The sequence below is a fragment of the Pagrus pagrus genome (assembly GCF_965226575.1).
Source record: "Pagrus pagrus genome assembly, chromosome: 9".
In the NCBI taxonomy this organism is placed as follows: domain Eukaryota; kingdom Metazoa; phylum Chordata; class Actinopteri; order Spariformes; family Sparidae; genus Pagrus; species Pagrus pagrus.
The window spans coordinates 18805736-18818822 of record NC_140193.1 but is presented as its reverse complement, the minus strand read 5'-3'; the positions used below and the strand labels follow the sequence as shown (position 1 = coordinate 18818822).

Below are 13087 nucleotides of genomic sequence, written 5' to 3'. Positions count from 1 at the left end.
TGTTTAAAAAATTCCTCTGTAATAACACCATCCAATTTTAAGATCTTTACAAGTTTAGTTTCAGGTTTAAGGATTTGAATGCTGTCTTTCTTTGTTCTGAGTGAATATTTAGGCTGCTACTGAGTAGCTGATAAAGAGTATTGACTATTTGACAGAGTTCAGTTATGAAGTCGACCTAATACAAACTGGTTTGGCCTGTTTTACACAAAGACAGAACAGCCGCAAGTGTTTTGATTTATCAATTTCATTATTATTTGAATTCGACTGAATATCATTATTTGCATTTCTGGCACCAAACGCATGAAATTAGTTTCCATAAGAAGAGAGCGCACGCTTCAGATTTCTAAGTGACTTTTGAGTGGCTCTGTGGCCTTCTGGGGGTTTTGCTGAAGCTTTCCTTGTGTTCCCATAAGACCAAAGCACCAACAATCTCCTCTGTAGTCCCCGCAGCACATTTGTTGTGATCTTCAAAGCTAATGATCTGAAAATGTTCCACAGTTTCGTCACTCTCAGCAGTGACGGCCTCAATTCTGAGTGAGATCTGGATAAAACAAAATGTCATGCACAAAGTAATGCTGTTTGTGAAGCTTATATCACTCTGTCAGTCTGTTTTAGCCACAAGAATCAATATTAATATTCTCCTGAACACATATATGAGACTCTTTGCCCCCTGTGGCACATGATTTGATGCTGCAGTAAATGTGGCCGATCAGATTTCTGCTGAGGTTGATTTTGGTGTTTGGCTTTACTGGAAATTTGCTGAAGTCATCAAACTCCATATACTCAAATGAATCATACTGTAAAGGTGTAATCATCCCACCTAAACAGGTGTGTAAAAAGTCCCTCTAATCCCCGGAGTTTTTCCCCTTCCTGGCAGAGCCCGGCATCTTGAAAGCTGCTGTAAACTCTCTGAACATAAAAGCAGTCAGGCTGCATGTAGGCGCCACCTTTTCCCTTAAATAATTTAGACGTATGAAGGCTCGAAATACAATCCAAACTACTCCTAAATTAGAATAAATGAACTCAATCCATGCTGATCTGTCCTAATAGGCAAGTTAACAGTTGGCAGTCCCAGTTTTCCAACAGTCTTTCAAGCCAGATCAGATCAATCCAATGGAAAGACTCAGCTCAATTTCTAACATTTCCCTTAAGTTGCAATTACCCCTCAACCTTCAGACTTTCAGCAAGATGGAGTAAGACTCAAACTCGTTCTACTCCAGCCAGAATGAGTTTAAATACAAGCCCAGCAACCTCTTATAAAGTCCTTACAGAATGGGTAAGTAAGGGTAATTCAGGAGATGACAAAGGCATTGAAACAGTTAATATATCTACTTCATTCAGTTCAGCTCACTTATCAGCTTTGTTGAATCAAGACCTTCATCATTTAGATTAACAGTCATCATTATGACTCTTAATTATGATCCTAATGTGGCAATTTGGTGCAGAATATCAACACCAAACGACCAAACAAAAAGCTGCCTGGGGGATTGCTCCCCAGCAAATACTGTCTCAAGAACCTTAGGTTGTGTTTTGTTTTTTCAATTAGGCGCACAGACTCGTTACTGACCCAAGACAGATGAGTCTTCACAAGAATGTGTTTGAAATAATTAAAATAAATCAAACAGGCAGTGTCTGAAGCTGTGTGGGAGGAAATGTTCACAGCCAAATTGATGAATGTACAGTTAGTAGAACCAATAAGGAGAATAAAAAACAGTGTGTTATTACAATTAGTGATGCACAATAAATTTTGGCAATATCAGATAAATTATGGGCAACATTTTAGCCTGTCTCACCCTCAGATGTGCATAAACTACAGGTTAGAAACTTTTTTTTTTGAAGGTGCAATGTGTTAGAATTGGCTAATTCAAACTCAAAACAAATAGGGGCCAGCATTTTACCAGAGTAACACCTGACTGCTGCTAACCGTAGCTGCCGTTAGCTAGTTAGCTCAGTTAGCCATTCAGTTAGCGGTTCAAGTAGGGCTCAGGGACTAGAGCAGTGTTAGCATTTACAAACAGGGGCTAGCTGGTTAGCATGCTAACTTCCGTAGATATCGCTGCAACCCAATACATAGACACCATAACATCAAACTGCGATTTCTTCACATTCTGTTGGTAATTTTAGTTGATTTTTGGAAGTTTTCAACTTTAAGTTTTACATATTGCCCCTTTCAAACGCGAAAATGTGAAATTATCAGTTATCTTATCAGTATCAGTCATGAGAAGCAGGTAATTATTAGTAAATATTTGATGACAGAAATCCATATCCTGCATACCTAGTTACAATTATCACTAAAAAAGGCCTTAATAGAGAATCTAAAACTGTCTGTCCAACATTAACTAAGCAAAACTGGGTAAACTGAGCTGAGGTCGTAACGGGTGATACCCCTTACTCACCTCCGGGGCAACACAGCAACCTGCACGGCTAGAAATGGTTATAATAACATACATAAAGTGAAGAGCCACTCCTCATGGGTGCTTAACCTCCCAACAATATGGCAATCTGCTTTACCGAAAGAGAGCTAATACAAAAAGAATCTCAAACAAGTAAACACCACAGTTGGTTGAATAATGCAGGTAAAAATAATGACAAGTAAAACAAATCATGATGCCAAACCAAACGATAAGGAGCAAAACAAAGACAGGTGAACACACAAAGGGAAAGCAGGAATTATCAAAGCTCACCACGCTGCATATTAAATGATAGGTTTTGATGTTGTGGCTCACCACCTCTGGTATGGGCCATTAGACAGGATCACTCAGAAAGGTGGGCAGGAAAACAGTGGGGATCCAACACAAAATATGTTAGCCAACACATCAGATCAAAGCTTAAACAGAAGGCAGTTGGCTATACTGTGCAAAAAGGCTCATTTGAACTACATTCCTGTAGCACCAAACACAACCAGCTCCAACAGAGAGAGAGGACACGAGCCAAAGAGTGAGCTAAGGCCAGCAGGTGCATCATATAATCTGGCCCTGATTAAGGAATTGATTGAGGGAGTAGTCAGGCCTGGAGCTGCACTCACGAACCCAAAAAAAATGATTCAACCGTATTTACCTGCACTCGGAGAGCAATCCCCACCACATTAAAGGTGCGAGCAAAGCGTCTTTTTTGCTTATGCAGGTTCCTCCCTGAGTGAAGTGACCTGGACCAGGTGCATGACGCCTAATAAAATAAATAAACAAATGCATAGCTGACCGTGACAAACTGAGGTTTCCTTGGCAATGTACTTGCAATTGAACTCTCAGCAATGTAGCGTCCTTACATATATAAATGAAACAGCGTAGAAAGAATGACTCACGAGGTAACAGATGTCTTTATACATTTCATTTTACAGCACATAACTAAATGTTTGTTTTCCGAGTTGTCTGGACCACAGCATAAATGTTAAGGAATGGTGCTTCAGTGCTTCCTGTCTGATCTCTTTTAGCATAGGATACATTGGACCAATCTTTATGAAAGGAAATTAGCCCTACACTGATTAACCACAACATTAAAACCACTGACAGGCGATGTGAGTTACTTTGATCATCAAAGTAAGGTTAACCCTAACCCTAACCCTAACCCATCTTCAACCTTTGCCACATCGGCCCAGTCATCTCTGTGTACTCCACCCCTGCCTCTGCCCACACAACACTCTCAAAGCCCTAAGTCAGCAGTGGTGCTTTGATCTAATTTCCTAAGCATAGCCTCACAGAGCTGCAAACATGTCTGCCGAGTGTTTGTCTTGTTAAAGACTTTTTGACGGGGCCTTTTTGCCTTTGTTTGATAGTGGACAGTACAGATGCATCCATCAAACAAAAAATAGGAGGTGATGACATGCAAGGCCCCTAGTTGGAATGCAGTTATGTGGTATACGTCTTAACCATTCAGCTATCACGGCCCCCTTAACCCTGAGGTAATATGGAACGAAACTATAGTGATGAACAGTCCTCAGCCAGGGATTTAGGTGCACTGTGTGCTACCTTGGCCATAATTGCTTCCAGCATGGTTCACTCTGCTCTGTCATCCAGTAATGTATTGGTAAGAACAACTTTACTCGAGCTCCTGTGTGGTTTTTACTTTCTGTCCTGTTGAGTCCTAGCTTTCTGATTTCTCCCCAAGTGGCCTTTTTCAATTTCCACATCTTTTCAATCCATTTTGCAGTTTTGTTTTCAGTGCAAGGCCCGGCTATTGCTTGGCCAGATGCCGACACAAATCTCTCTCTGTTTTTTCTCCTCGCGGTTTTTTGATGCAGTGACCATTACAGCCTGACAGCATCTTTTTTTGTATGTATGCAGTCTGAATGTTAATATTGAGTCATTGTCTTTAATTCCGAGTTGAAAAGGGGAAATTCCTCAAGGCAAGGTTAGATCTCACTGAAATCCTTGGTAACCTTGACTTTTTTTTCTTTCCCACTTGAGGGATGTACTCCCAATTCCTCAAATATGATCTCATTATTGCAAGTATGGAATTGTGTTTTCAGACTGACTCATCTATCTCGCAGGATGAATTCTCATTAGGGTGGAGAAAACCAATTCTCTCTTGCTTAATAGCAAGGATTTTTTCTTTGCTGCTCTCTGCCTGCTGGCTGCTGTGGATCCTTGAACTTGAGCCTTATTTTTCTCTGCTTGGTAACTCCACGAAGCTGCCTGTAGTGACAAAGAAAAGCCCTTTATCCCTATCATCTGATGCTGTCTTACAAAATATCAGTACCAGGTCCAACCTTTGACACTTTTTCACCCATTTTTTTTTCTCTCTCTCAACACGAAATGTGAAAAGCTACTCATTAACAGTGACAGCGCTGGTGATACTGCTACAAGAAATGATTTTTATGGTAATGCATGGGGATAATGAATGTCTTCCCCTATTAGTGCCAACTTGCGTAAGGGTTAAGTACTCTTCTCGGGAGCTTTCCATGCTCCTGTGTGAACCTGTAGCGCAGCTGAGAAGCAGTATGTCAGTGAAATATGTGTGTGCACACACCCCAACAAAGGGGAGTGTACATGCAGACAGAAACACCTTCAACCTCCTGTCTCCTGTCTGTTTCACCTCAGGGGAAGTACCAGCTGCCTAACAGTCACACTCTGTGTTAGCCTAGTGTTTATTCACCAGGGGAGAGACACATACCATGGCAGCCATGGGGAAGCAGGTAAGATCTGATAAAGAAACGTTTAGTGGCAATCGGGTTAGGGGAGTTTAATTGGCGCCAGGTCTTACATTTCGTTGCAGGGTAGCAGTGCTGATTGTCTCAGACTGAGCAGTGGGGGAGCAGTTGAGACAACCACTGGCACTTTGTGTTGAGTCAGAAAAAGTGACAGTATATATCAAAGATATATTGTGTAGCAATTCTGACGACCACACCTTTGTTATATATTTTGTTGAGTTGTGTATGTGTGTTTCCAACAATGTTTAAACGTAGAGAAATCCACAAGTTTACTCAAGGTAACGGTGCGTTTCATGCTGTCGCCTGTTGTCACTTCTGGGACGGGGAAATGAGGTTGGGTAGGTTCGCATCAGATTGTTTATTGGTGTTTACATCAACAGTGAAGCGTTTTTGACGGCAAGAACATCAGTGTTTATCTGCGCCGAAACAGCCAGTTTACTTTAATGTACATTAGCAGTAAGCTAATGTTAGGAAGCGATGGCACATGTGGAGGGTGTGTGTGTCTGTGTGGTTAAATTCAGGACAACTCTCAGTGAATTCAGCACTCACAGGAGACTCTGGTACTCTCTCTTCTTTTCCCGCTCTCCTCTCTGCAACGTTACGTTCGCAAAGTAAAATACATTTCCCCTCCAGCTCCAGTTGGCAGTCAACATTACAGAACATAAACACCAGAAAACGTAGGTCAGCTCCCCAGATCTCTGCTGCAGTCAGGTTGATTAACAGGAGTGAAGATAAATCAACTTTTTAATACCAAAAGTTAAAAAGTAATCTCTGAGCTCTCCTCCCATCGGTAAATGGTCCAGATCAGAGCAGAACCTGAAGTGCCTCCAGGCGTTTATTCTCCAGAAGGTCTGGACCTGATCCTGAATCTCTAAGCAGCCGAGCAATGGCTCTTGTCTCGTCTCTCAACACTCTGCAAACATCTTTTGCAAACAATGTCCCCTAGCAGCAGAAGTTACATATTGTACATTTAATCCCATATGCATACATGTCCTGCTAAAGTCTTTTTGATATAGATTTTAATAATATACCCATCACTGCACGTTGATTTCTTTCATGCTGTAGTCTGCACAGCAAGGACAATATTAGAGACACACATGCATGGAGCCCCAGGAAAGAACAAGAAGAAGCACGATACTTTAAACACGTGTGTCTCAATAAGAATTTCAATTTAAAAAAAGTAGCCGGAAATCTTCTCTCAACAGCAAGCTCAATCTTGTTTGCACATGCATCACATCTGCTGTTGAACATCAGCTAAAACAAGTGCTGGCAAATTAGCGAACTGGCAAGAATGTAACATTTCCTGTGTACAGGGAACAGTTTGTTGTCATACTTGCCTTGTGCAAGACTTTTAGTTTTGTGTATTTTTGCAAGAAAGCTTATGATTTTCAATGAGCAGCTCTACTCTCCTCCAAACTTTTGTTTTGGTGAGAGCTAAAGCGATGGCATGTTGTTCTAAGAGCAAACAGGAGTGTGCCAAATAACTGTGGATAGGGAACTCTGGTGAATTCATTTTTGGGTTGCACTACTTTCCTCCATGCAGGCATCTGGTTCTGCTCTGAAACGCCCTCCTTCCTTCTCCTTTAGAGACTGAAAGTAAAGTCTTCTTTTTGCGTATCGATCGCGCCTTTGGTATTGATTTGTGCTCATCCGACCCTCCTTTTTTATATTTTAAAGTAGACAGGGAAGGCTTTTAATTTGAATGTGCTATTATTTCCTTGAGTGCTTTGAATGTGTGGTGATTTTTCTGTCTATTTCTAAAATCTCACTCTTCTTTCCAAGTGATAAACAAAACTGTCTCCATCAGCAGCTGCAAATTCTCTTCGCCTGCTTGCTAGGGTGAGAGCTGACACTATGTCATTGTCAGAGCCAGTAACTGTGGATGGAAATGAGTGTGTGTGTGGTATCCGATGAAGAGTATGCCTTTATCAGCAGAGGTTTAATAAATTTTAAACTCCGGAGAATGTGCTCCACAGGCCAAAATTGAGGAATGCGTCCTACAGTGTCTTGAAGGAATGCTTTGTTGACATGTCGATGAAGTGAGGATATTTCCTAAGTCCTCTCTGAGCCAAGATTCACAGCAAAAGCAGAAAACTGATCAGTTTGACTGTCTCTTAACCTTTTAATCTGCAATGAAGCTTGAATAAACGTGCTTTTTACACTGGTGGTAATCAGTGGTAGCGCCGACTGTTACAGTGACAACACTGTCAAAGGTGTCTCACCCTGAGCAGAGAGTTTAGAGAACATCCCCTCAGCCCTCAGCTCGGATGCAGCTGACCCAGATCCCACCAGCTGGGCTCCTGCCTCTGGCTCTGACTTTGTCTCCTTGGACACACGAAGGCAGCACACACAACAGATGTTCAGACCTCCTCCAGCAGTTCTTGTTGTAGGAGGTCTGAGTGAACTGTGTAGTGACTCAATTTCTCTCACTGCATGATAAACGAACAGTACAGGTGTCGAAGTAAAATTTCATACGTCCTACTGTACAGGTAAGAGCTGTAGTGCATGTTACACTGTACTTGGAAAAAAAAGGAAAAAAGACTGGCGTCAGCAGATGAGAGGGTGGTTGAAAGCTTCACCAGCACCATCTCTGATAAGATAAGGTCCGTGTCGCTGAAAGATGTGGAAGATTCTTGATAAAGACGTGGCACTAGTTTACTACAGTACATCTCTCAGAAGCTGGAAGCAATTACAGACCTCTCCGAGCAGCGAAGTATGTAGCAGGCGTTCACCGCACCCTTTCTGAAGGAGGGATTTTTTTTTCTTTTCAGGAAAAAATAAAAGCCAAGATTTTCAGGCTGCGCGGCTGTGGTGTGGACTGAACATAACACATGACCTTACTTTCCCAAAACTCCTTCATTGTTTCATTTCAGTGAGAAAAGGCCAGACAGCACAGTGTTGCTTTCAAACCACAAAGTTAAACTTGTTTCCTTGGTGAGGGATGTCTGAATGTTTCCTTTGGCCTTCTTTTTTTAACCTTTTGTCAACAGTTCTGAAGTGTTAAGAAGTGTTAGAGTTTGGCAGAAAGGTGAAGACCCCAATGCAGACAGAGGTAGGCAGTTCAGAAAACGAAAAGCTAGCTTTATTTTTACGAAGCTAGGATCCAAAAACTTGCAAAAAAAAAGGCAAGAAAAAGAGAATCCAAGAAAAACAGAGAATACAAAACAAAGAACAAATCAGGAAGTGATGCGTGAACAAAAGCTGGAACACAGAGGACAGGCGAGGAGCAAATGCAGATAACCTGACACCAGGAGCAAAAATGAATCACAGGTGAATAGGAAAAAGGTGGGAAAAGGACAAAGACAGGAAGTGTAAAGCAAAACTTGACACATGAGGAGAGAACCTACAAAAAAATACAGGACATGATTGAATTTAAAAACCCTGAACCACTAACAATGGAGAAAATGTTGATTTCATAATGAAATGGATAGACATTGACACCATCAGCGTTTAGGTGGGTTTCCTATAAACATTGCTTTCGCCATGTTGTTTTTGTCGACTACCACTCCTTTAAAAATAAAGGCTGACTGTTGATTCAGCTTGGCATGCAGCCTGGCACCATGCTTACCCATCTCCATCAAAGGAAGATGGGGCCAGAATTTATTTTTAAAAACTGAAAAAAATGAACTGTGTTGACATTATGTCAAAGACTTTCTACTGAGGTTTGCATGCTAACCAGCTAGCCCGGTCTGTCCTGTCTCATAACAGCACTTTTTACTGGTAAGAGGCAATCGTCCGATAGCCCCCGCAGTTTCAGTGTCTAATCTCAGTGCTGTGAAAAGGCAGAGTAAAACATGCAGTTCTCAATTAGTAGGCAGAAAGAATTAAAGTATTGAACTGCCTCGAGTCCCAGTGGTAAGGGGAAACACATCGGCAAGAGAACAGACTTTGACACAACACGTTCACCAGTTTATTCCAGTTGTTCCACCATTACCTGGGGATAGCAACCAGGGAAAACAATGCCTCTTCCCATTTTAGTTGTGTAATGGCAGACAATGTGCCCTTCATTTTTGCAAGACAAATTGAGCCCGGTGGGCAGAACAAAGCCAGGTTTGTAGGCAACCAAACTATACATGGATGGTGTTATTTTTACATTTTTATTTATTTATAAAAAAAATTTGGCAATCAGTAATTGCTTCAGAATAAGTAGAAGGAACAAATTGCCTTTTGTCAGTTTAAGAGACCTAAACTGAGCAGTTTTTATTCCATCCATGACACCCCTGAAGCATCAGTATTCTGCTTATACTCGTCTTTTATATGAAATTCAATCAGACCATTTAAGATCACAGCTTTTTTTTTTTATGTTTGCTCCATCATATCAGAGAGGACAACTAGGCAGACAATCGATTCTGTTGTTGGCAAACCCATTAACACAGCACCAACAAAGCTATAGCATACTAAAGAGGAAGAGGATCAATTCCAGGTCAGTGCTCACAACAGTCCTATATGTTCTGCCAGCTAATCATAAACCCCGTGCATATACATGGAGACACTGGCTAATGTGACATGCATGCAGCAGATATTCTACACTCTTCAGCTTCCACCCAGCATGGCTGATGAATAGCATAAAGGTTATCTCCTCATTTGCACCAAAATAACACGTCTGAAAGTTAAAGAGAAAGGGGAGGAGGTGTTAATTGGTGTTGGTGTTCATTTATTCGGTTGGTGTTTGGATTGGTGGCGTGTTGCTTAGTTATGGGCAGTATGCCTTGGGGATGAAAGCAATTAAAATCCTGAACCTTTGCCATGATGAGGACAGGATACGCTTTCATCTTATTGTTTATTGGCAAAACGAGGAGTGGCTGTTTTGGACTGTCCTAGTTAGGAGAACAATCATGGCTGCTTAGATCAGTGTTCGCACTCAAAAAGACAATCTCAATGCCAAAGCATGTGCTAACTCAATTAGGCATGTGCTCTCAGACTTTAATTACTGTAGTTTCTGAGGGCTTAATGGCAAACATAACACGATATTCTGCTTTTGTGTCGCCTTGCTTTTGGTCTGTGATGTGATGGGTGCCGTTTAGTGAGCAGCAGAACAACATTTATTGTGAGGATGTATGGAGCTGTGTATTAAATGCAGCCATGCAGCAGAGCCCTAGAGACTGATCCCATCTGTTCGGGGCCTGGTTGTTTAGTCAGAAACTCATCAAAATGGGGTCCCCGAGGTTCATGCCCCCCCCCCCCCCCCCCCCCTTTGTCTTTCCATTTGCTACATCTTTGTGTTATTGCTGTGAGGGTGGGGAGCCAGGGGGCGAGAGCGCAACCCCAATGGGGAAGGGGTGGGGGTTGATGGGCCACAGCAATAATGGAGACAGTATCCATGAAATGGCCCAGTGGAAGTGACGCTTCCTGGGCATGTTTTACGCTCGCATGAGCATACGGCTGGGGCTGTGGCAGGGTGGGGAGCTTAAGCAATGAGGGAGGGAGTGTGGAAAGAGACAAGCCGGGATGCTACTGTATGTTTTGTTTAGTCTCTCGTCCATGTGCCACTGAAATAGAAGGCTGAGCCATCAATCGGAATTGCATCTTCTTCTTCTCTTCGTTTAGAGGATCGCCCTGGACACAAGCATGTAAGTCAGGCTAACTTTCTTTCTTTTTGGCTTCTGAATCTGATGGAAAAGTTGTGATGATTTGCTTTAGTGAAGTTGACAAGGACAGAGACTCTTGACCAGTATGAAAGACTTCCCTTACACCTTCTTCTCTGCATATATTTGGACACGTTAGATTTCTGGATTTCTTTGTTCAGTGCAAAATGAGTTTGCACTTGCCAGTGAGCACCAAGGTGAAGCATAACCTTGTAACATGATGATGCAGCTCAAACAAATGCCTCCTCCTGCAAGATCCCTGAGAGAAATCCTGTGTCTTTTTTTACCCACCAAACTTTATGTAACATCAGATTTCACAGCCCATTTTGTTCCAACTTTCTTATCTGCTCCTTCAGGAGGGCTTTTCTGGCCCTTTTCAGTTCTTTTTCCAATTAATACAGCTTGATGTGCCAGCCGCCACCAAGAGAACCGCCTCGGGCGGCAAATGGCCTTATTTAGTGGGGATGAATATTCATTTGTTTTGAATAATTATTTTCGACAGTGCTGTTACTTATTGATAAGAGAATATATGTACAGTATAATGCGCCGTGTTTTCTGGAAATAATTTTACAAGGATTACACTGAGAACGTCAGCATCTTGATTGCCACTTATACAAATACATGAACAAAAAAATATATATAATTGTTATTGTCAGCATCCCAACCTCTGGACTGGATTAAATTGTGGCTTTGAGTCCTATTTTATTAAAATAGCTATGATGGAACAGTTTCTCTTTTGTTAAAGTTGATTTATTATGACATAATAGACGTCAAATATGTATATTTAAAGGGGCACTATGTAGTTTTGGAAATTCAAACTCAGACTTTTTATATTTATAATATTAATGAGGTAATAATACAAACTCAGAAATATTTATTTTTTTACATAACTGAATAAACAAGCTGTTCTCAGAGGAAAATAAGGTCCCCAGAACACTGTTAGAAGCTAGAAAGGTGGCAGGGTCCGCCACATATAAACAAAGTAAAACAGCATTAAACTGTGTTGTTTTTGTCTGTTTTCAGGGCCGAGAGCCACAGAAACTTTATGTGTCAGTCTGGCTCAAGGGTCAGCTCGGGGTTTCCAGTGGGTGAGGTGGGAACAGTTGCTCAAACCGCAGCCCAGACAAGTTGTCTTATTTGGGGATGGTTAAAACAGACGCAGACATTTTTCCACTTGATGTTTACGACAGTTCAAGAAAGGGGAGCGACTTTGGATCGACCCTGGAGTGGCAAACCATTTTCACCTTTAAAAAGCGCCGGCCTCAAATGTCAGCATGACTCTGCAGTCCATGTAAATGTCTCCAGTTTTATGGCGTTTCATCGCATTGAAACGAAATGAAGTGGCGATCTCATTACTTTCGCAGACAATTTATGGACATACAGCAGCAATGTGTGGCCTTGGGCTGAGGCAATAACACTGTCTTGTAGATTTTCTTGCTGTTGTAAATTACTGGAGAGGTTGCACACATCTGAGGAGTGATGAGAGAATAATTTAGCGCTGCACAGGAAATGGATGTGTGCTGAGCTGTTTACAAATCCATTAGTGGAATCACAGTGGAAGTCATGCTTAATCTGCCCATTGTCTCTTCTGTCTTGAGTTTAGTCGTGGTCACTGGGAGCAGAGTGACCCATCTCAGGAAGTGTTTCTCCTGCTAACAGTGTCTTTACACACTTCTTTTCCCTTAACAAAATGCAGCAGACTTTAGATTGGCATGGGATGTTGGAGGGAAGTGGAGAGTGACAGACAGCGGTAGGCTTGACTGAGAGACAAACAAGCTGTGAAGAGAGAGCTGAAGGTTTGCCAATGAAAAGATTAGAGTGGCATTTGGCTCAAAGCGCCAAGATGCATCGTTGCTCTTGCCGCACGGCCATGGCAACGGAAGCTTTATGCCTTCCTCCCAGTCCCCCCCACTGGGTGACCAGACTGCACCAAAGACTCACTTAAAGATCTTGTGATTCTTCAACATTCAGCTCGTTTGTCATGTACGTAAATCCATGAATAGACATTTGCTATGTCAACTTTGATTAGTCATTTCCATTCATTTACTCTCCTTTGAATGACATGTAAATGAGCGAGTTGCATAAAAGTCTATTATAAATGTGCACGTAACCTCAGCTGAGCATCTCTCCAGGCCCCATCCATCCCAGTGCTCCCGTTTGTCATGCAGGGCCACCTCTGTTCCCCGGTGACCAATCAGGAGTGCCTCCTTGGCAGCTAAAAAGCAACCCCCCACCTCCTCCTCCTCTCACCACCTCATCATCAGTTGTGATTGACAGCCTCCCACAGGAAGGGAGGGGGGTTATTTACCTCCTTATGTTCTCATGGGACTAAGTTAATGATCCCAGCCAACAAAAT

General features: G+C 42.1%; 1 protein-coding gene across 1 annotated transcript in view; it reads left to right on the top strand.

Annotated features, from left to right (window-relative positions):
- The first annotated feature begins 10698 nt into the window (after positions 1 to 10698).
- mid1 (midline 1) overlaps positions 10699 to 13087 on the top strand; it is a 29120-nt gene continuing 26731 nt past the window's right edge. The window contains exon 1 of the mRNA XM_084361161.1: positions 10699 to 10716. The gene's annotated coding sequence lies outside the window, so the exon portion shown is untranslated. The remainder of the gene's footprint in view (positions 10717 to 13087) is intronic.